The sequence below is a fragment of the Falco rusticolus genome, chromosome 6 (assembly GCF_015220075.1).
Source record: "Falco rusticolus isolate bFalRus1 chromosome 6, bFalRus1.pri, whole genome shotgun sequence".
NCBI classification, from domain to species: Eukaryota; Metazoa; Chordata; class Aves; order Falconiformes; family Falconidae; genus Falco; species Falco rusticolus.
Genome location: NC_051192.1, coordinates 60,069,148 through 60,094,110, shown reverse-complemented (window position 1 = coordinate 60,094,110; position 24,963 = coordinate 60,069,148). Strand labels below are relative to the sequence as shown.

The 24,963-nt window shown below is 37.7% G+C and overlaps 1 long non-coding RNA gene across 1 annotated transcript; it reads right to left on the bottom strand.

The window, feature by feature from the left end:
• Positions 1–11,200: 11,200 nt before the first annotated feature.
• Positions 11,201–24,588, bottom strand: LOC119150475. The gene is made up of 3 exons (XR_005105069.1): positions 24,468–24,588; positions 23,779–23,786; positions 11,201–11,212 (listed from the first exon to the last, which is right to left on the bottom strand). It is a non-coding gene; the product is annotated as an uncharacterized LOC119150475 (long non-coding RNA).
• Between the last annotated feature and the right edge of the window lie 375 nt (positions 24,589–24,963).

The following is a 24,963-nucleotide window of genomic DNA, read 5'->3' as shown; positions in this document are numbered from 1 at the left end:
TGATTCCATAAAGTGCAATATCCTCATACATTTGCTGGTCTAGTAATGCAAACATCATTGAAATTCATGCCAAAAAAATTTGGATGGCTTATGCACTACAAAGAAAAATGAAAAGCAAACAGAATAAATTGCAAACTCTTAAGAACGATAAAAAGCTGCTATCAGGTAAATGAAACAAGTTGATACACCATTAAATGTACTTGACAAACTCATTTGTGTCATAATACCAATGTAGCTGGCTGTGCTCCAGGACCTGGGGAAGCAGGCACGTTGCCACAAGTGGGTTTTTTTCTACAAACAATACATCCTGTCACCTCTCTGAATCATAATCTATCAGTGTCTTTTTTTCTGAGCTTTGACTGTGATATTTAAGTATTCACTTGGTACGGTCACAGCCCACTATAAGGATGAATGTTACCTCATTTGGCAGGATTTCGGTGGAGGGCGTACATATATTTCTATGGGGAAACCAGTTAACTGCATTCTGCTAGGTCAGACAGTGGCAGATCCTTTTATAGCTGAACCTGCTCAAACAATTCTACACACTATCTCCATCTATAATCACCACAGAATATACAGGTTAAGACTGGCAACATTACTCAAACCTAAAGACACACCCTGAGGACTAATTTTTAACACCAAATGTATTAGAATTTTTAAAGCCCTGATCTTCTGAATCTATCAGCATGATGGGTATTCAGGAGTGTTGTGAATAAGGTAAGATGTAAAGACCCTATCACAGCTCAAAGAGGCCAATACAAACCAATTATTTCTCTAGCTGTAACTAAGGGACCAATTAGCGGTAGCTGACATAGAATGCTGCAGCCCAGCTAAAAAAGGAGTAAGAGCCAGAGGGGTCAGGGTCTATTTCAGAAAAGGGCTTCAGATAATATATGCAGGTTTGTTTTTTTTTTTAAAAAGAGTATGATAGAAGACACAAAAGTAAGTGATATCTATTAGGAGACAAAGGTAGGAGCAACCCAGGGAAGAAGAAAGAGCAGACCATTTTAAGCTACCGACTCCTTTGCCTCTTATCTACAGGGGAAGAAAAACTGGCCTTTAAATGTAAAGGACAAGTGTCAGCCTTCTGTATTTGGAAGGGCCAAAGTATGGGAATCAGGCCCAGCAGCCATTAGGCTTTGTTTGTATTTTCTATTACTGGTTTGTTTTCCATGTTTCTCTGCTGTTTGAACTGGCTGGGATAACTCTAGTGTGTCTCTTCAAAAGAAAGTGAAAATGGATCATGCTTCTGCACCTTTGAAATGCTGCCTCTGTAATCTACTATGACACTGACCAACTGAGTTGAATGATTTAAAACTTTCATAAGGTTAAGATTGCACAAAGAAGCAATGAGCAGAGAAAAGTCCTCTCCCCAAATGGTGATGTCGGTAAATTTGCTATATTCAGTTCCATTTTGTTGTTAGCATAGTATTTCAATCACATTTCAAAAGGGATAATTGGAGGCTTTTTTAAAATATGTTTAATATGCATCTTTAGAGTTAGGACCATTCCTCCTCTCTGAATTTCCTATAAGAAAACTCTTAAGGGACTATCTTTCTACTTTTCTATGTGAGTGAAAAAAAAAAATCCTGAATTGATCTGTTCATATAATCTCCTCATCTATTTATTCCTTGGGATCTCTTTGAAATCAGTACAGCAAATCTGAAGTGAAGAAACCCACAAGGATCCCTTTCCCTGTTGCTAGGTTATTTCAAGAACTGAAGTCAGCTTATTTAAAGGCAATTAAAAGTCCACTAAAACAATGTATGTGTCTTTACTGGGCAGACACATCTCTTAAAATTTACTTCCTTGCTTTGGCATTTCTGTTGGGATAGGTTAAAAAGTGCTAACTGTTATAAGAATCCCTGTGTGTTTAGTTATAGATCCTACACATAATCTGAAATTATCTATTAAGTTTTGTAATATAAAAATAAAGTTTTGAAAAGCAAAACTAGCTGCTCTATTTTACACTGATGACATTAAGGTATTATGTTTCTAATACAAAGTTGTCAAAAGCCAATGTCAGGAATATACTTAATAGCAACCCTTAAAATCATGAGGTTTTCTAAAACCAAAAACTTTTCCTATAATGTTAGCTTTTACTTTATTTATTTCTGCCTCTCTAGTTTTTCTAGCAGTTCGTCATCTGTCGCCTTGTGCACCACATTGTAGAATAGATACGAAAACACCACCAACATCAATAGAAATCTAAGGGATTAATTATTACACTCAAATATCATTGGTCACTCTTCATTTTTATCACCTAGTCATACTCACATCAATATCTGTTTGCAGAGCAACCTGACAAAATAGAAGGGATAATAAGATAGCCTCTTAATTTGTTTGTGTGTATAATGGAGATGATTGCATGTATATATTGAGATAGCAAGTGCAGGAAAAAAATGCAGTATCTCAGTCTTTGATGGTACATAAAATTACCTTTACTAAGTGGACAAAAAGTACAAAATGGCCACTAAAAATCTAATGATAACTTCTGTTCTCAGGTACCCCAATCCCACTACTCTTTCATGACTATAAACACAGTGAAGACCTTAACGTAAAAATTCTGCTGTTCTTGAGCTGATAAAACAAACTGGTCATTCCTGTTGATTATGTAACTAGTCACCATCACTGACTTCGAACTTTAACAGAATTAAGCTAACTACTTCTCATGCAGTTTGATGAAAATGCATGTTTTCCCCTGAAGTTGATTGTGGACATCAAGAGGTTTTTTTTCTAATTAACATTTTTAATGTAGTTTCAATTAAAGAAAGGTCTCAGAGGTGTGTGATGTCATGCATATGTGTACCTGATTTGCTTAGTGTTTGATACCAATATTAAAAACTTCTGTAAAACTGTGGGGAAAGTCTGTTCAACTTGTGTGTATATGTGTGTGTGTGCATGTCTGTGTACATGCTTACTTCTCTATCTTGCTATGTGTCTTTTATGCCTTTTAAAATATTGGCTCGATGTACAGTCCTTGATAATAATGTATACTTGAAATGACTGAAAATAGAGCTTGCCATTGGAGCAACTCTGTTAAACATTTTAATTCTGACTGTGAAGTCACATTATTCATAATACAGTAGTACAGTAATTTTATCCATTTGGTATTGCAATTATTAGCGTTGTATTTAAAGACATCAATCATATATAAGACTTCTTTACCATGTAGTGGAGTCATATATTGTCAATTTTATGAAAATAAGGGGAAGTTATGTCTCATGCTGTCAAAAATAGGAAAGTATTATTTTTCTGTAATAAATTTCCTCTGGAGAAATCTTGTAAGATACTCATCTTAATTACACTAGTATTTTAGTAATGCTGTAAGAGTAAGATAATGATGAGTGTATGAGTCATGCTGAAAAGACCTCCTGTCTAAATTAAAGATGATTAGTTTTAATTTACTTAAAGTGTATTTCCCAAACTTTTAAACTACAAAAAGCATCTGTGTACATAATATTCTGCCTAAGGCTGAGTGAATTTGCCAGAATGCATTTTACTGTAGAAAATAAGTTTTTGGGGATGTACACCAATACAGATTCATCCAAATAGTAACATATTTATTCAGTTGTTCTGATAAATGGAACTCCATTTGGAAACACCACTAGGGGATTTGGAGATGACAAAATTAACTGTGAAGCTAAAGAAGGCACTGACTTATCTTTCACATCTGCAAACCATAACCTTATCAAAAAAGAAGACCATAAAACAACCCCAGAACACAAAGGACTGGATATGAAGGGTAACATCCAATTTGATAGTCAACTATACGCAAGTGTCCATATTTAGATGTTCAACATTTTGCTAGGTTACTTCAAATAAATGTAGTCAGTTCAGTTAGCAGTCTAAACATGTAATTAGTTTACCAGCTTTTAGCATCTGGTGTCATTTCAGATATCATAAGATTCGAAAGTTATGTGCATGCAACTCTCAGGTAAGACATAAAACCTACAGGAAACTGATGCCCTTCTCAAGTGTCAGATGCCCCCCAGATGGCGTAAGTTGTCTACGTATGGACAAGTGAGTCAAGCCTATAGCAACTGCTCCTGTGCATTAGCCCCAATTTAGGCAATGTAATCAGTGGATGTTAAAAATATTAGTTATGATATGAAGAAACGTACCTATGTATTTTTTTCAGGGATGCTTTCTTAGAAATCAGTATAAAGTGTACATATTACATTATATTCCATGCTAATCTCAACTGTGAAACCGTGGTGGTTTAACCTTGGCAAACAGCCAAGAGCTCACCCAGCTGCTCACTCACTCATCTTCCTCAAAAGGGCAGGGAAAGAAAATAGGATGAGAAAGCTCACAGGGTGAGATAAAGACAGGAAGATTACTTACTAATTACTGTTGCAGGCAAAACAGACTCAGCTTGGAGAAAATTAACGTACAGTCAATTTAAAAAAATGTGGATTGTAAGAAACAAATGCAAACATAAAACCAGCACCTTTCCTTCCCCATTTTCAAAGCTCAACTTCATCTTCTTCACTCCCAACTCCTCTACGTTCTGCCCTGAAAAGTGCAGGGGGAAAGTGGGAAGGAGGACTAAGGTCAGTCCATAATGGCTCCTCTCTGCCACTGCCTTCACACTTCCTCCTGCTCCAGCACTGGCTTTCCCATGGGCTGCAGTTCTGTTAAAAAACACACTGCTTCAGTCTGTGTTCTCCAAAGGCTGCTGCTCCTTCAGGAAATATTCATCTGCTCTTGTGTGGCTCCTCCATAAGCTACAGTAGATAACTGCTCCATGAAGCACCCTGAAGCACCTCCTCTTCCTCCTCTGACCTTGGTGTTCCCTCTGATGTTTGTTTCCTCTATTTTTGTTTCCCTCCTCTTCTGCCTGTGAATCACTTCTTGTCCTCTTAAATATGTTTTCACAGAGATGCCACCAGCTTTGGTGATGGGCTCAGCTGTGTCCTATGGTGGGTCCACTGTAGTGTTGGCTGGAACCGGACAGAACCAGCTGCATCAACCATGGGGTAGGCCCCAACCTCTTCCCACAGAAGCCACCCCTGCAGCTGCCCCACTGCCAACGTCTTGACACCTGTATGCAATACACAAGCCAAATGAAACAGGGGGGGAAAAAAAACCAAAAACAAACACCAAAAAAAAAAGAACCAAAAGAAACCCCCATAAATCTGTCATTTGCATCCAAATAGTCCCTCTTTAATTTGAATTCAGCAGTGAATCTGCCCAAAAGACATAATGAGAATGGAATTTAATCAGCTAGGCAGTCATTCCCATGCTGTTCAGAAGTCTCCCTTTCATGTTCTCGCAAATGGTGATGGGAGAAGCTCAGATCTTCCTCAGGTGATAGGAGATCTTTGCAAGTAACATTGTATAAGCTCATCCAATTGTAAAAAAGTCAGAAATGGATTCTTACCTTTGTATTTGTCCATGTCCAGTTTTCCCATCATCTCCTGCGTGCCACAGCTTCTGCCCTTTACTTATATATTAGAATGACAGCAGATCATTACAAAGACTCTTTCATTTCTTACCAGTAAACTTATTAAAACACATATTTGTTTCCAATGTAATAGAGAGGTTCAAACATATGGGCAGATGCTTGATCTTATCCACTTGCAGATCCTTTCAGCTGAAGTCACCTGGCAGGTAGCAATAGTAAGAGCATGCCAGGTTTGCTTTGTAATTATGGAAAGAATTAAGAGTTTCCAGAAGCTGATTTACCCCATCCTCAAACAAGAATGTAAAACAGATTGTGTGAACTGCATTCTGGAAGTGACCAAGCTAGACTGGCAGCTAAACCAAGCTGCCTAAATAAGACATCTAGCACTGTTTGGAATACCCCAGTGTATCCCACCTAGCTTCCAGATGCTCTTCCAGAAAGGCATGAGCATCCCAAGGACTCTTTTCATATTTGCCGTACCTATGTGGATGTCTTACATACGCTATGATGATACACAAAATGCACTGACTGCCCCCAGTCTGTGGTCAATGACTACAAATCATTCTTCACCAAAAGATAAATAGGTTCCAAAAATTTTATCAACCTGATTTTTCCTGTCCATAATTGGAGTGTAGACAATCAGCATTCATGTCAATATTTATATGCCAACACCTTAATTTAGGTTTTCTAATGTACAGCTGAATCTCACTCCTAAAACTGGTGAGAGGAATTCCCTTCTAAGGTTACCGTTGCACTAAAAAATTAAGCAATGCATAGATGTACTTGTGGTAACAGGAATATTATTACTCGCGCTGTTAGGTTTTTAGAATGGCAGGCAAGGCCAAATCTCCTAAACTATTTCTGGCCATGATGTAATAGTTAGCATAGGACAGATATCATTCCCAGTAAGCCGTTTGGATGTGATCGCTCTGTCCTGAAGTCTAAAATATTTTATTAGCATGGATGTGGCCAGGCTGTGCTAGCTGGCATAAAAGGCAGAGAACAGACTCTGGCACTGTTTATACTTTGAAAGATACAGTCAGAAGATGCTGCAATTAGTCAGCTACAGATCTCCCTAGTGAAGAAGCTATTTACAGCTACTTAGTTAAATGCAAGAAAACATGAAAGCATGTCTCTCTGAATTAGCCACACACTCCTACAACCACACAGAGGACAGCATTGGCAGCATCTACCCATGAATATAGAGAAGTCATGCTTAGGTTGCCCAAACCGCACATGTACACTCTTCTCTATGTGCTATGTATAAAATAAACCAGCATCCCTGGACCACAGTCCATCTTACTGTACCCATCATCTTCTCAGCTTCACCTTACATTGAGACATCTACTTCACATTGAGTCATCCACTTACAATAGCTTTCCAAGAGGAAAAAATACAGATTCATAGAACGGTTTGGGTTGGAAGGGACCTTAAAGATCATCTAGTTCCACCTCCCCTGCCATGGGCAGGGACACCTTCCACTAGATCACGTTGGGCAGTTCAGTCAGGCTCCTTGGGATAAGTAGATCTGTTGGCTCTGTCTCCTGACTTCTATGGGCAGAAAAGTGCTAGCACCATGTTGGTATCATGTAGTTCACCGAGTCTTCCCAGGACTATTTTTTTCATGTTTCTTTTCTACATCTCTGTGCAAAGTAACAAAATAGAAAAAGTAGCTACTATTTTTGCATGCTGAGGGTGTAATAAATTATTAAAACATAAAGCTATTCAGCAGAAAATATATGCTGTGCTTTCCCTTAATAAAATTTGGGAAATGCTCACTTTTTAATGCTGTTTATATGCAACATTTTTCTGTCTTAAAACGTCTCATATTTTGTAAACTGTGCTTTAGAAGTCTCTAGAGAGATGATTATGAAATATTGATTGTCTTTTTCTTGACTTTTCCCACTCCCCAAACCCTCTTCACCACCTGCAGTACTTCTGATTTATATTTTTTTATTATTTTGACAAATTAAAACCACTTTGTACTGTGAAGTAACTAGTAACAAGGGAGAATTTTATACCCACATACATAAGAAAGAAAAACAAACAAGCATGAAGCACATATATTTCTATTACTGTTAGATGAGCTAACTTTTCAAGCTCTGGACTCTAGCCTTTGAATTTATGGGCTGAATTCAGAACACTTAGTCCTTGATTCTGCAGACACTTGAGGGAATACCCAGCTTTAAGCTTATGAGCAATTATATGGAAGTCGTATGTTAATAAGTCAGTATAGGGTTAAGTGTTTATAGGATCTTTGACTGTTAAACTGACCTAAAAGCAACATTCTTGTAATTTACTTCAGTCATCCTAAGTTTGATTTTGGAGTGCCTTCAGCTTACTCCATGCCTTTTCTACCTAGACACAATTATGATCCATAAATTTAACTAGTAATTATGTATTCTAGATTACTGAAATTCACGGAAGTTAACATCTCAGGTTAAAGCTATATACTTTCCCTATAGATGAAACCTAACAGATAAATGCGTAAGAGCATGCAGACTTCCAAAAACCTACAGGACAGGAAACTTACATGTCCTGTAAATTGTGTCTGCAAAACTGCAACTGCAAAATTATGAGTGCATGGCTCATGAAGGCTAGAAGAAAAAATTTGCCTAATAAGTTTGTATCAAAATTTTGTGTTGCTGACTAGGAAACTGATACAGACTGCTTCTACCCTGGTTTAACTTCAACCTTTACCTTAAGGTGTCTTAAGAGAGACTGCATCTACCAATTCCATGTGGAATCTTTCCTAGTAATGCCCTTCAATGTAAGGTGGTTGACTCCCATCTGCCAAAAGGGTAAATCTTATCCAAAATCTACAGATCATGAAAAAGCATGCCAAAGCCTGGAAGAAAAGTTTTATATTTATATAAGAAATCACTTTAGTATTCTATAATTATTATCAAATAGAAAAATCCAATACATTCATTAAAAATATAATAACTTGAAGTATTTAAAAAAGGAACAAATTATCAAAAATTAAGTAGAAAGTCAATACCTAACAATATCTAACAAGAGCTGGTGCCTTTTTAATGTCATGGACAGTGAGAATCTATGAATATTTCATGATCTATCTTTCTACTTAAAGTTTAAAAAAATATAGGTCCATAAGAAGGATATGGACATTTTCCAATGTTCCACTTCAACACAAAGGATATTCCCATTTTATGCTTTCCTGTTACATTTGCATTGCAAATTGCACTGTTGCAGTAAGAGGCAAACTAGCAGGTTGGTGACCCTTAACATTTTCATTCAGTAACTAAGTGAAAATTAAAAAAAATACAGTGTACCTTAAAATGGTCTTTTAAATTATAACAGCAACACAGTCATGTATCACTGCTAATGCAGAATAAGGGAAATTTTTAAAGCTGAGTGCTTATCCTTAATACATGCTGTAAATTAAGTTCCCTTTTCATATCTACCCACAACGACATTTCTGCAGTACAGCAGAAATAACTGAGAAAATAGATGATAGGACTAGCGATTACGTCAGACTAACCAGTAGCATTAGAAACAAGGTCACTTATGATGTAGTCGTTATCACACACTGTTAATTCTTGACAATATATTGCTGGTGATTAATTAATGTCTTACATGACATTGTCTTACATGTTGGTGTATATTGCTGGGGTCAGCATACAAAATATTTACCAATTATTGCTAAGAGGTACTTTAAAACTTTATAATTTGAACTAAAGATTTTTAGTGAGCTGAACTCATTGCTGTCACTAGCTCAATCAATCGCTTTTAGTGGTCCTGATTCTTACCCATGGGAGCTCAGAGCCATCCAAATACCTTCCACCTATGCAACTGCTGTTTGAAGTGAATTAAACACCAATCCTGGTTAACTACTGAAGACACATTTTATTTTTAGAATTGACCTAAAGTCTTCTAAGCATTATGAAAATTATAGCTATGGCGATAAAGAGCATAACTCTTTGGATTTTTGCCCTACAGGTGATGCTACTGAATAGCTTTGACATTCAGTAAAGATTTGCAGATACTTGCTTATCTAGTGCTACTTTATGTCATTGCTCTTATTATAGATATCTTCTTTTCTAGTGTTTTACTCCCTCTAGTTTTAAATGTCACAACATCTGAATTGGGAGCTGATGTTATTCCTTTGCATGGGCTGAGAAGCAGACCTGTTAACTGTTTCACTCCCTGTTCACTATCTATTTACAGCCACACTCAGTAAGTCAATATCTAGGTTTCTTTTGGGAGATAGATCCCTTTTCCCTTCAAAAAGAAACCTGAAAAGCAGTTGATGAATTACATTGTTTTAGAGGCTAACCTCTACAGATCATGTATAGGAGGTAACACTGAATTTATCTTCTTTTAACCAGTACTATTCTTCAGCACTCATTTATCAGACATTGCATGCATACACAACACCCATGCCTCCATGGCATGCTCTGTGACACACATCATGCACCTTTGTTGTGATGATATAATACATTTTTGTGGCAGACTATAGAGCAGTCCTCTCATTTTTCTTTGAAATTTAACAAATATGTTTAAAAAATTCTTGGAACCAGAGAAATGGCTTCTGCAAAGGTCACAAAAATGAATGAATGAGTGAATGAATGAATGAATGAATGAACAAACAAGTAAACACACAAACAAATAAACAAATCACACTCCTGGCTTGGCTCAAATCTTCACATGGGAATCTGCATTCGATAGTAGTATTATGTTCCCAGTAAGGTGGCACTTTTGAGACTGCGGTATGTATACCACAGAGGTAAATATTGAAATTTTAAGCTTAAAATTTCATAAGCAATCAGGCTGGTTGTAGTATAATGTCTTACAGTAAGAGAGTAATGGCATAGACTTGACATTATACAAAGGTACAAAAGCCACTGTGATTCTCAGAGCATGCAGTCTTTTTCTCAGAGATCCTGGTCATTCCCTGGGTGCACACTCCACAGACATCCTGCTGTGAATCCTTGGCTTGACTAAAACATACGTGTCATCCTTCATTGCCTGTATATGTCCATGTGACACAGCCCAGGAGCTGTGGAATAGTAACTCCTGCAATTATATAGACCAGCACTGAACCCACAGGCTGATGTCCATTGATGTGGAAAAAAAAATCTATAATTTATTCTAATGATAAATGATTTGATTACATTAGAAATAGAGGAAGAAATATAACAATTCAGCTATCTTGTGCACACTGCTGAAAAATATGTTCCGTTTAAGGCACTAGGAATTCAGGTGGCAAGTGTTGTCCAGTTGCCTAAAAATTGGCATATACTACAGTTTCAGATGCCTTAATGTCCACTTTCCTGTCCACTTGATGGGTCTTTTTTAGGTCTTTTTCCGCTGCTACTAGACTCATTGGGATGTTTCAGGTACTCTTAAGAGTCCCAGATGACACTGCACACCTTTATATAAGAAAATAGAGCCGTAGAAGTTGAGGCACGTGACTAGAAAAGCCTGCCTCTCCATCAGTTGCACAGGGAAGGGCTATCCATATAGTTTACACATATTTTTCTTTGCACAATAGAAGTACCTAGTAACTAGAGTAAAAACACAAGAACCAAAAAGGTCCTATTCAAGAAGTTATATTGCAGTGAAACACATGCTGGCTGATGAGTGTTAAAGCAACGGTAAGACAGGACTAATTAGGATGAGAGGCAATGATACTGCATTAAGAGCTGTATAGCTGTGAAGCATGTTTTTAAAAATTCATAAAAAAAAAAAAAGATCAGTTAAGAAGCTTAATGGTCACTAGGAACATCAGTAATACCTTTTTACGAACAGAATAAAACCTATTATTGCTAATATTTAAAGCTTAAATTACAGTTTTATAAGGTAATGGTGGAAATCCACATGACATCTTAAAACACCACAAAAGGAAGACTATTTACAATAAAAAAGTGCTAAAAGCCACCCTGATCTCTAGCTTAGCTTTCAATCTTAAACTTTTATATTAAACTTTTCCTTGGGATCATCATTTTACAACTTCTTTTTCTTGGTGACAAAATGAGACAACTAAGCACCATTTTTAGAGCTACATATCTCAAATAATGTTTAGCAGATATTGATTACTAATTTGTCCTATAAAATTTAATTTAAAGACTGCTACATGAAATAAAACATAATAATCATAACTATGTGGGTTTTTTGGGGGGGACAGGGGACAGGAGACGAGGATGACAACAAAGGTATATTACACACACACAAAAAACCAACCTAAACCACAGAAATCTGAATTACTCTTTAGTAATACTCACCAAACGAAAATGTAAAAAGCACAGACTTCCAGAGATGATTTCATATTAAGTAGTTAGGATCTACAGTCTTACATCATGCATGACTGTTTAAAAGATTGTACCCTTTTTCCAAATATTTGCTGGGGTTTTTAGTAGCTGGCTTATTAAGAAGTTATCTCACCTATACCACCCAAAGGACTTAAAAAGGCATTCACTTTGAGTCAGAGCTGGACAGACAGAAGTGAAAATCTTTTAAAAAATTGAAAACATTTTAAATTCAACCATCTTGTCTTCTGGGACTTTGTTCTTGCAATTTTTCATTATTTTGATACAATTTATTATGATACAAACTCCCTTTTAGATATAATTTTACCGCAGAAATCTGTTTCTTAAACACTTCAAAAAAAGATTGAACTCTGAGTTACATTAACTCGTTCATCTTTTACATTATAATAGTTTCTTCTTCTATTCTGGGTTTGTCTATGGCCTGTATATACAGGAGCAGTCCTGGCATCTAAATAAATTTCCATTGCATTCTGAATCATTTGTTTTCACTACTGTTTTCGTGTGTCTCTAGCTCTTTGTTGTTAATGAGATCAAGCTGGATTTCTACTGAGACTGTGACAGTAGTACCATCAGCTTTTAATCTGTCAAGTCCCCATGAAACCTCCTTCAACTGCTTTTGTAACTTAATAGGTCTTTTGTAGTGTTGCTTTTTATATAAAAAGTTTTGATCAAATTCCATCTCATGCTCCATCCAGCTGTAACATGCATGCAGTCATTGTATAGAAATATGGAGGACCATACTCCACACAGCTGACACACACGCTGGGTTTGACCCTTTATCTGACAGCTAAAGAAAATGCCATTCAGAAACTGGAATAGAAATCAGCCTCAGTCAAACAGACAGGCATGTTGGCATTTTTGTGAATTTTACTACCTTCTTAGCAAGCTTGAAATGTTGTGACAAATGATAAGCATGTTTAGAATGACTGAAAATACACCTCTGCATAAAAATATTTCTGTATTGGGGCTGTTTTCTTGACAAAACTGTCTTTAATAGTCCCCCTGTCAACTCCTTGCAAGATTTGCCCACCTGTTTGTGCCTGTGCCAGGCTACAAACACTCAGGTTACACACATACTGGTATAAAGACAACCTTCTGGAAGCAATGGAAAGAGTCTGTAAGGGTTTGCATAGAAATACAAGGTCTTTAAGAAACATAATGTCAAAAAAGCCCTGAATTATTTTAGAGTTATTTTGGGCCTTCTTTCAAGACACATAACTTAAAAACAGTACTTTTGTGTAAATCCAGGAAAAAAAAAAAAAAAAAAAGCATTTATCAAATTGACTAGACTTCTAGGACACCTTTGATTCCAGTCATACCCTTTCCCTCTTTACCCCCTTGCCAAGGAATGGCATGCAAGTCCAAAATATTGAAGTCCTTTCTACCTCTTGATTGATGAAGAATGTCTGTTGCTGCTTGGATAACCCAATACCTCCTCTAAAGAAGAAGCTATCTAGATTAAAACTAACATTAAGATTAGTAAAATAGTGTGAATTAGCCAAGGTATCATTGGAAAGATAAAATGAGCAAAAAATTATGAGAAGGGTTTAGACTGTACAGGCCTCAGGGAGCAGGCTTGGTTTGCAATTTAATAAGCGTATAGACAGTCCCTGAGGACACAATGGAGAAAGACACCGAGGATTTAACCCTATCCAGTTGTCTCCTTTCAAATACCAAGTTGCATCATAGACAAACAGGTGGAAGGAAAAGAGCAATCAAGGAACATGGGCTGAAGAAGGTCCTTTTTGTGTGCTCAGAATCTCTGAAGAGATGCTCTTAAGAAGTTGGTTTCCTTCTAGACAAGGAAGTAAAAGAAAAAAGAACTCTCCACAGAAAAGAAACAATCTCCCATTCCAGCCAGACAGGAAAGCACTTCTCAGCAAGTATGGTTCAATGCTATTTGTGTAGCTAGGCATGAAGCTACTGAGCTGGCAAGCAAGACTAACTGTAGTCCAGCGTCATAGCAACAGATGCCTCACAGGCACTACAACAGTTGGAATTCTCTGAAGGCATGAGACAAATGGAGGTTCTCCTTGCATATTCAACTGTCAAAAGCATATGCCTGTTGAGATGGGACACCTGGGAACCTTGTTACACACAGATCTCTGGGGGCTACAAGGACAACATGGCTAACAATGACAGAAGTGCCTGTAGGCGTAGTGTGAGATTCGTGACATCCATAACCTTCCCCTAACCTCTGGACATTGCAGACAGAACACGGCTTTCCTATAGACAGCTTCAGAGAAGGGCAGCATAAGGATTCACAGGGCAGTCTCATTGTGGGTCTGGCTTATGAAGGGCATCTTCCAAGGATGCCTCCATTAGTAATGTGAAGATTGCAAATGCTTTCCTACTTTTCTGTTCTTAAATCCCTACAGTATTACTGAGCAGTAACAGGTGGGGGGGCAAATGACACACGGGGCAGGAACAATTTCTTCATACACTGTAGATCATGAACCTTGACTTATTTGAATTTTTAACACACATCTTGTAAACTTTCAGGGTTTTACATGCTACACAAGTATGTCAATGAAAGGTAATGATGGAACACAACTCAAGAGTACTGCAAAGCACTAACCACAAGCATTATTTTCTGTGAAACTAGAAGCATATTTAAGTAGCAGAGGTAATGAACATGCTAGGAAGATATTTATAATGTAATCAAATTTACCACCTTTAAGTACTCCGGCATGAATTCCAGAAGCTATTATGCTCACTAGGAATCAGAGCAGGAGGAACTTTCCTTATATACAATTAAATTCAGCCTGAGAATCAAAATTAAAATGTGAATATTGTCCCTATTGTTCCTTACGGGCAGCAAGCTATATCATATAATCACCTCATATAGTTATGTGTGATGAGTGGGCTGTAGAACAGCAAAGCTCTGGCCTAAGCTTACAACAGAATTGGAAGGAATTCATTATTGTTTCAAATCCAAAGAGCAGAGGCAGAATGAAATAAATCACCAACACATACCTTCCTGTGCTTGAACACCTTGGTTTCCTCCCAAAATCAATACAAACACATTTTAGTTCAAACAAATAGGAAGGAATCACTACCAGCAGCATTAAATCTTAAAGAATTTGATTTTTTTTTTAACATAAACCTTATTTTTAACCAGCAGCATTAAATCTTAAAGAATTTGATTATTTATTTTTTTACATAAACCTTATTTTTAACAGGTCTTGTTTTAATTTCTTCAGTTTTAGAGCATTACCATAATGTGACTCAGTTTTAGATGATGAAAGGATACTGCATTTTCCCATTGCAGCACTTTGACCCCTATTTCTAAAACCTTTAGATGTTAAGTTTTCAGCAAACTGTTATCCCACCTATTTTATCTCTTTGTGCATGTGTGTAACTGTCAACTTCTTAATTTCACTGAACTCCTTAACTCCAAAAGAGACACATTTTATCAAAACACACCTTCAGAATACATCATCATTAAAAACATAGTCGAAGACCTGACTTTTACAGTTAAGAAGAAAATGATACAATATTTTTTTATGGTTTTGCAAGTCAACAATTTCAAAGTTAGGAAATATGCTTTCTAATATCTAATTTACATGATTCAGTATGTTCTAATGCCAGATCACAGACTAACAAACTACACAGTAGTGTCCTGGGATAAATCTCAAGTTCTCCTCATGAAGCCAGTACACCTTCTATAAATAATGGTAAATTTAGGACACATCTGGGATGTCTGCCTGAGGAAAGATGAAGGAAAGACAGGTTCAAGTAGCTTATTCAGAAGACAGATAATTCCAAACACTTCTGTATAATTAACTGGTTTTGGTTTTGAGAGCTGCCAAAAGCTGACCATTAGCCAGCAATGCACCTTGGAAGCAAACGAGGCCAACAGCATCCTGGGCTGCATGAAGAAAAACATTGCCAACAGGTCAAGGGAGGTGATCCTTCCTCTCTGCTCTGCACTGGTGTTGTGTTAAAAAAGATGGAGTAATTTGGCAGAAAATAAACCCCCTTGCTTTCTAACTCTCCTCACTGGAATGGGAGGTTATGTGCAGCTAGGTTTAAATTCTGAGTGATATCCAATTTGCCACTACCAGTCCAGTTGCGTTTAATATGTAAATTAAACTACCACAATTCTGGATACACTAATAGCAGTCTGCACCTTCAGTCCAGACAAGCTCATGAACTAGCACGACCGGGCTCTAGGGTTCAGTGACAACTGGCTACTTAAACAGTGCAGTTTTATTCATGCAACAGATATGTAGGGGTTTTGGATTGCCGGTGATAGTGACTATCTGCAAGAAAGCACATGCAAATATGATGTTATTAAGTATAAAACACGTGAAAAGGTTATAAATAATATAGCCTGGCTATAAATGTTAGGGAGTAACTTTCTAGAGAGATATCTAAGATTCCCAAGAAAAGCGCTTAGTCTAAATCTCACCCAAGGTATCCACAGGGGGGGAGAAGCAAGGCTCAGCCCGTCGGCCAATCCCAGTAGTCAGAGGCGGTCTGAGATGGAGTTCCCCTTGACTCGCTCATGGTGATATCTTCTCCTCCAAAAAATTCCCCATTTCCCTGGCTATTTTATATCCTTTCTACCTTCAAGGTGGAGTTTGAGTGACTGTAGTCATACATACCTTTTATCACGACTGGTGTAAATTTCTCTCACTTCACGTTTAAAGGTATACTTTACAAAAATCAAGAACACAGACTCAGAGGAGTGGTCGCACCTCGGAGGTGGGTAGCCTTTGGGATGGAGCTGTGTTTTGGTATTAAAATGACATTAAAATGAGCAAAGTTCTCTAAAAGGGTAGCACTCTGGCAAGGTGTCGAAAGACTGTTGGCTCAGAGGACCAGATGGGCTGCTTATCAGTTCTCAGAGGACCATTTCTTCCCATTTATCATCACGGAGCATGGTCACAGAGTCTCCACTCCACTCCACCCTCTATGGTATGTTGCAGGGAGTTGCTGTGTCAGTGGATTCCTCGCATGTCTGCTGCAGCTGTGTCCCATCCTCAGAGATCTTTGATTTTATACTTTTCCTTTATAGGTGAATAATGCTGTGTTTTCCATAGAAACCTTAATTTTCTGATGCAAACATTAATTTTTCTAATAATTCCACAACTGGTGATGCCACTTCTGGAGTGCTGGGTCTAGTTCTGGTCTCCCCCATACAGGATACTGGAAAGACTCCAGTGAAGGGTCACAAATATGATTAAGGGTCTGGAGCATCTCTCCTCTGAGAAAAAGTTGAGAGAGCTGGGACTCTTTATCCTGGAGAAGAGAAGACTCTGGGGGCACCTAATTAATGTATATGAATACCTGAAGGGAGGGTGAAAGGAGGACAAAGCCAGACCCTTCTCAGTGGTGCCCAGAGAAAGAACAAGAGGCAATGACCACAAGCAGAAATACAGGAAATTCCATTTAAATATAAGGAACACACACACCCCCACACACCCCCACACCCCCACACCCCCACACCCCCCACCCCCCCACCCCCCCCCAAGAATTATTGAGTCTCTGTTCTTGGAGATATTAAAAATTTTGTTTGACACAGACCTGCATGAACCTGCTCTGGCTCAGCGTGCTCTGGGCAGGGATGTGGAGTAGACAAGTCTCTAAAGGTCCCTGCCAGCCTCAACTATTCTGCAATTCTAATAAATTAAACTTAAATCACAGAAGCTGGCCTCTTAAATAGAAGGTCCCTGGATTGGAAGCCACTTTTAGACAGTACCTAAGCATCTGGTTTAATGACTTACTTCATTTTACACACAGATTTGTTACAGTTTTTTTCATAGTGTTAAGATATTACCTCTTTTCCTTGAGTATCCTTCCCATATATTATATGGTGTGTCAATTCAGTCTAGAGCACACCCTCTTCAACCCTGAAGCTGAACATAAGTATAAGCAATACTGTATGGCTCTGTTTCAACAGGTTTGATTGTGATCATCTGGTATGACATTGTATGGGAACTATAATGAGAAATAAGAAGTTTCACACCTTAGGGTGGAGACAGCCAGTAAACTGCCTGCCATTAGGAGAATAATTTACTTTTGGTTCTTGAAAGATTGCCTTGCTATGTTTTATGCTGAACTTTGCAATACTGTATCAGGTATTGAGGAAAATTATCACAAGCATGATGAATGAAAATTAACATGTCTAATGCCTTTCAGGTGATACTGAGAAAAGTTACAGTATCAGGGTTTTTTAAAACATCAGTGGAATGGCTATGGCAAGGAAGCTCCACCTTCCTTTTGTTCTAAAACTCTGATATTAATAATACATCTGCAGACTTCATCAGTTTTCTAGTTCTGCTGGCCCACTCTTAAAGAAGCACTCAGAGACAACAGTGAAGCCAGCAGTCTGATGAACGCTTTCCTTTTTTTTTCTGCCAATGGGGGTTACAGTTCTTTTATATGGACTCTGAGATGACTGGGTATTCACATCTCCTGTATGATAACATCAGGCTAGGTATTTGGCAGTGGAGTGTAAAACCACACAATCTCTTCTGGATTTTTTAGACACATTCAGTGCAGTGAAAAGTGAAACTCTTGCCCATCAGAGACGTACCTGAGAGGAGTGAGAAAGCCAGGATAATGCTATTCCTCCCATACAGTTGAGCCCATTCTGCAAGCCAGTACTCTTGACAGTTGTATTGAAAGGTGTATGTTGCTTGTCCAGGGCTAACTTTATGATGTCCACCTGTTCAAGCAGTAAGTATAAGTGAGCAACACTCATGCAAGAGAAAATAAAAAAAAAAAAAAAAACCAAAACCAAAAAAACCAAACCAAGCATTCTTTAAAAGATATTTATAAAACTAGAGAATAAAAAAACCCCACATATTTTATTCATACCTTATGCTCTCTTTCTTCAGCTGAGTAAATGTTGAACTTCAGTGTAGTGTTGTCTGTTACTGCCACATGTCTGAGTTTTGTGTCATCACAAACATTGTGTCAGAAGAGCTGATTTACTGCCAGAGTACGTATCTGATGAATGCCAGGAGATGTTTGCATTTACTTACTGTTATATCAAATTATTTTCCAAAATACTATTCTAGACACATCAATTTATAAAGGAACTATTTATGTAAATTTCATTTTATAAAGTAGAACTGTTGAGTAAGGTGGTTTACCCAAAAATACATTTTGAGATCTAGTTGGCTTTTTAAAAAAATTCTTGATTGGAAAAATACTAATGGTATATCGGAATAGCATGTGAAATGGCTAATTGCACTAAGACCATATTTCAGCTAAAATAAGTGGTATGTCATATTGTCTTGTGTTCAAGCCATTTAGCTAATAATATCTTTCAATAATACATTTTTAAAGAACATAGAAATTGCAATAGCTTCCTTATGTATCATACATCCCTGTAAAGAGAAAAACAACATAATGCTGAAATGTAATGCTGGCAAAACTGTCAAGATGTAACTTTGGGGTCATAAAACCAAACGATTCTAACGCTAGAATAATTTGTATTTCTCAGACTGTGGCATCTATTCGAGAAACACCATGCTACAGTAGCTTCCGGTGTCAGTTCATAGGATACAGACCATATTCAATGCACCAGAGAGAAGTAGTGAAATACATTGATGGACCATTTCAGTAATCTATGTCTACATAACACAGCCATTACACATTTTATTTCTGAGAGGTTTTTTAATTATGATTATTATATTTGCATTCTTCTGTTCTGGCTCTGAAGATGAGTTGATGCACAGCAGAGAGCTTGGTGAGGCTGTGACACAAACTTTTACAACAAATCACTATTTACTCAAAAGGGCTCGGTGGACAGAGTTGTGTAAATAAAAATGTCCAGGCCCCTGCTGTTCACACCAGGTTGTGCTGATGTCTTTCTAGGAGCAAGCTGATCCTCTCCTGCTGCTCATGAAAACATCTTTCCCAGCACAGTTCAGAAAATTTCCTTGTATAGAACAAAGTGCTACAGACAGTGTGTTTAGGAAGTGTTAAAAGCTAGCGCAGCATGGGGCTTGGTTGGTTTTCCCTCAGCTAGAAAGAACATTGGATATTCCACTGGTGGCTGGTTAATATATCTTTTGTTAGCTACCCTTGGGGACCAGAAGTGTAATACTTGACTTCAATATTTATGATTGCCACTTCCTTGTTCTGTTAGTTTGTGATAAGACCTGAGCCCATGTTCTTTCTCTGTAATATATTTGAGGTAATTTGCACATGAAAGAGCTGTAAACTGTCCCGTATTTGTTATGCAGTAAAAGTGTGCAAAGCAAATGTATCATATATTGAAATATTTTCAGAAACACAGAACTTTTAAAAGACCTGTAAGTGCCCTGTCTATATCTGTGGATTTCTTGAATTCCATGTGAGTTTAGGCTAACTTTAAAGACAGAAGAAAATCGATCATAATCATGGAAATTATATCCACCTACTAATTACAAAACTGAATCTCTGCTGATCTTCAAGTGTTTTTAACTTTGATTTAATGTCTTAATTTAATTTACCATTTCTTTAGAAAAAGAGAACATTCACATCATTATCTTTATTGGTAACACCTCTTAACATTTAATAATCACCATTCAGATACCCAAGGACATCACAAATCATATCTGCCACTGAGATGCAGTCACTCTGCCATGACGTTCCTCAGTAACCTATAGTCATGCTGCATTGCAAAGGAATATTTCATTTCACTCAAAACTTAGGGAAGTGTAATATAACTGAAAGTCAGGGCTGAGTACTATCTGTCCAAAACTGAGTGGCAAAGACACTCTGTTGAAAATAATCCCCTAGACTAAATCCTCTCACATTTGACCCAGGTTGGCTCCATGGAACAGTTTACAACATGAATTCTTGGGGGCAGATCTATAGGTACAGCGGAGGGGACACTAAGATGGAGAATAAGGGCAGAACAAATGGCATAGAAAAGGAAGGCAGGAATTTTCTAATTGGCTTTGTCACTGAATATATCATTTTCTGTAATGATGGCCAAGATTGTCCTCAATTTTGCCAGTCATTTATAAGCCTGGCTGTTCTTAATGTCCCACCCTAAAGCCTCAGCCTTGAGAGCGTGACACACACCCCCGGCATGTCTATTCTTTGACTGTAGGAAGCTATACTCTTATGCCACATTTAAATCTTATGAAAAATTAAATATTTCTAAACTCTCTTTGATCAGGACATTGTGTTAAGTGTGGTATAAAGGCTACATATATACTAGAAAATAATATTGTCTGGGGAATGCTTCCTAGTCATTAGGCAAGATGATATAGTGCATCTTGCATCCATATAGCTAAACTCTCTTGGTCACTAAAACAGGGTGGTTACATCTATACTGCACACAGGGAAGTTCTGTGGCCAATGGTGATTCCCCATCTCTGGTAATTGTCCAGGAAGCACTTGCTAACTCAGGCAAAACCCATAGCAGGGAACAGCCTAAGAATTTATCAGCTAGGGCCATTATAAAACAATGTTTGAGCCTATGCTCTGACTGTTTATTTTAAAAGCGTAGATATAACAACCTGGCTTGATCGCCCATCTCAGAGTTCTCTTACTGCCAGTGAACTGCTAAATTCCATTATTGCTCTTTCCTCATTCAGCTCTAGATCAACATAGTTGTATAGGACAGAGGCAAAGCTCGCCACTAACTTCATTTCACTGCTCTGCCTTCCTTTTATCTCCATAAGAGCCCCAGTGGAGCACAAAAAAAAACAGTTTTCAAGAACCTGAAGTTGGATTCATTTTCTGGTTTGTGATGAGGGAGGGAAAGGGAGCTCTAGGACTCCTTGCAGGGTGGGTGGGAGCAAACGCAGAAACCAGCTGTGGAAGGTGGATAATATTCACTGAGTAGGGGAAACTTCACAGATACTTTCCCCGAAAAATTAGCTGAAGTAGAATGTACATGATTTTTCCTTTACATTTCTCTGAGAAACTCTGAGTCCCCAAACACCAAAAATACCTTTCATTGAAGGGAGGGGAGAAAGAGGGGGGAAAAAAGTAAATTATTTTTTTTTTTAGAAAGCTAGGTTTTTATTAGAGTTTTAGTCAGTGATCTGGATTTTCAGAAATCATCCTGTTAAACAATGTCTCATAAATGTTAGGTGATCCAATGCCTGGATCTCTGAAGCAGAGGTTAGCAAAGGCATGGGATACTTCTGTTATCTGGGTGCTCATCCAACTCATAGTGGATTGCTCCAAAATTTTCTCTGCTCTTACAGTGGTTCAGTTTAGCAAATCTAGCTACAATTGTTGTTGTTTTTTTAAAAAAGTCTTCACTGAGCACAAAAAAAGAGAAGTTTTCTCACTCTTTCATCAGGTTTTGTAGACTTGATCCCATTGAACCCATTTAGAGGATATTCATAAGAATGATAAATGACTTTTTTTTTTCCCCCCAGAAAACAACTTCTATAAATTTCAGTTTCTTCTTTCTACAAACGAAGGTGCTAGACCTTCCTTAAATATGTTTGCAATAGTTTTTATAATATACAAAAACGGTATTTCTCTATATTCTATTGTTAGGAAATGAAGGAATTGATTTTTGTTGAAGCAAGTAAGCAGGAAATGAAATTTAGGCAGTCATTTGGCAAGCAAATTTTTAGCCCCTATGGTTATGCTTTGTCAAAATTACAGGCCTTTGAAAACAAGTTCTTATAATAGAAAGTGTCAGTCAACCTTAATAATAGATAGACTTAATAACTCTGCCTATAATGTAAAAGATTGTAAAAGGAAGAAAAGAGCAAAAGAAAGAAAAACAAGGTTTTAAAAATAATGTCAACTCAGATCTGAGAAACATTTTGAAATTCACACAGGATCTGTTTAGCCTCTGGGCAAAAACTAATAGTAGAAAAAAATTACTCTTTCATCTCTGTAACACTATGAACTACATTTTTAGACTAACAGAAATGGATGGCTCTCAAGGGAATGTAAAATGTGCTTTTGAGCCTCTCATTTTTCAGAAGGGAGGTTAAAAAGCAGAAGAGATCCACAATGACTTCAAGATGTTTTACCTTGGTATCTATAACAATATTTAATATTTCCCAAACATTTTTCATATTCTACTTGCTACGTCATACAAATAATATCCAAGACGTATTAACAACACCGAGAATGCGGTAAGCCATAGAAACTGAAACATATTTCCTTTTTAGAAAAAGCCTTCAGCTGGGGCAAAAGAAGATTAGGTACTTTTGGAAATTATGTACTATCACCCTCCAAACTATCTTTTCAGCGGATCAGTAGCCCTTAGTGTCTGAAATTCTTAATCTGAAATGGTATAATATTTTTGTGAAAAAGTAACATGCAAATACTTTTGGAGGTTGAACTTTCTCATTTACTGTTAGCTGAAGAAGCTCTTAGAGACTAACAACCTTGCTTAGGAAACTGAAATTCAGATCAAGGGGCTAAACATATATACTTTGGCTAAGAGACTTCCACAATTATAATGTGTCATGAATGGAGAGAAACTATTTTGTGCAGCCTAGGAAGGTACGATTAACAGTAATCAGAGATCTGAAAACAGAGGAAAATCAGACAACTTCAGATGAGAAGTTAACAGTAATATCCAGTAAATTGTGGATCGGAAATTGAGGGCAATCCTATCACTAGGTCCTTTATTCATAAAATGAGCAAAATACTGTAAATCTTCCTGCAGATGAAAGTTACACACTGTATGATTCTCTTTGGATTTTAGAAGGGCTCAGAACAATACAAATACCTGTGAATGTTAAATGCACCTAAATGTGTAGTTCATTTCATAGATATCCCCAAAAATGATAAGATTTACTTCAGTAAAAGGGATTTAGATCAGCCATTTCAGGGGTAATCAGGGGTAATGATACTGTACAAGGAGTAGGTTGCCAGTGTAGTATACAGCAACAACTTCATTAAAAAGGGGGTGGGGGGTGGGGGGTTGTTTTGTTTATTTGTTGGGTTTTGGTTTTGGTTTTTGTTGTTGTTGTTGCTGGTTTTGTTTTTGGTTTTTTTGTTGTTGTTGTTATAAGTAGCTTAGGCAAATATCTGGTAGGGAAAACTTAGCTGTGGTTGATTCTGCCTGGATACAGATCAACTATATGACCTTTATGATTTTTTCAAGAGTAATCAACGATTACATAACTATATAATTCACAATACCAGTTGCACTAAGAACATACAGATGTGACAAAGTTGCACCTTTTACTTTGGTGTTCTATAAATAATTCTCTTGAACAGCTGAGTTGTGAGAGTGACAGGAGAGGAACATGGTAAAAGGTGAAAGGCAAGCTGGAACTTCTGTCTGATTGTGCTGGCAAAATACAGTACTGGGTCATACCATACAAGAAGAAGAAAAGAAGTAACAATGGTACAAACCACTTAAGTGGGAGAAATTGAGTCAGTAAGAAGGGAAAGCAGCTACTAAAAGAATATGTGTATAAGGATTGCAACAATATCAGTGACAAAAATCACCAAGTGGAAATAAAATAAATATATTGATATCAAACAATAGTATATATTTAAAATACCTAGAATGTAGTGCTGAATTCCTGAAGTATTAGTTTCCTTCTGTAGCTCTGAGTTTGTGGCCTACATAAAATCGTAGAATGGTTTGTGTCAGAAAAGACCTTTAAAGGTCATCTAGGTCTAACTCCCTGCCACACGCAGGGACGCTTTCCACTAGACCACATTGCTCAAAGCCACCTCCAGCCCGGCCTTGAACTCTTCCAGGGACAGGGCATACACAGCTTCTCTGGGCAACCTATTTCGGTGTCTCACTATCCTCATTGTAAAAGATGTCTTCCTTATATACACTCTAAATCTACCCTTTTTCACTTTAAAACCATCACCCTTTGTCATTTCACTACAGGTCTTGGTAAAAGGTCTCTCCCAATCTTTCATATAGGCCCCCTTTAAGTACTGAAAGGCTTCAATAAGGTCTCCCTGGAGCCTTCTCTTCTCCAAGCTGAACACCCCAACTGTCTCAGCCTTTCCTCACAGAAGAGCTGTTCCAGCCCCCTGGATCATTTTTGTGGCCCTCCTCTGGACCCGCTCCAAGAGGTCCATGTCTTTCCTGAGCTGGATGCATTACTACAGATGGGGTCACATGAGAGTGGATAGAGGAGCAGAATCACTTCCTTTGTCCTGCTGGCTACACTTCCTTTGATGCAGCCCAGGACACAACTGGTTTTCTGGGCTGTGAGAACGGGTTGCTGGCTCATGTCCAATTTTTCATCCACCAGTACTCCCAAATCCTTCTCCACAGGGCTGATCTCTCAGTCCACTCATCTTCCCTGTCTGTATTGATACTGGGGATTGCCCCAAGCCAGGTGCAGGACCTTGCAC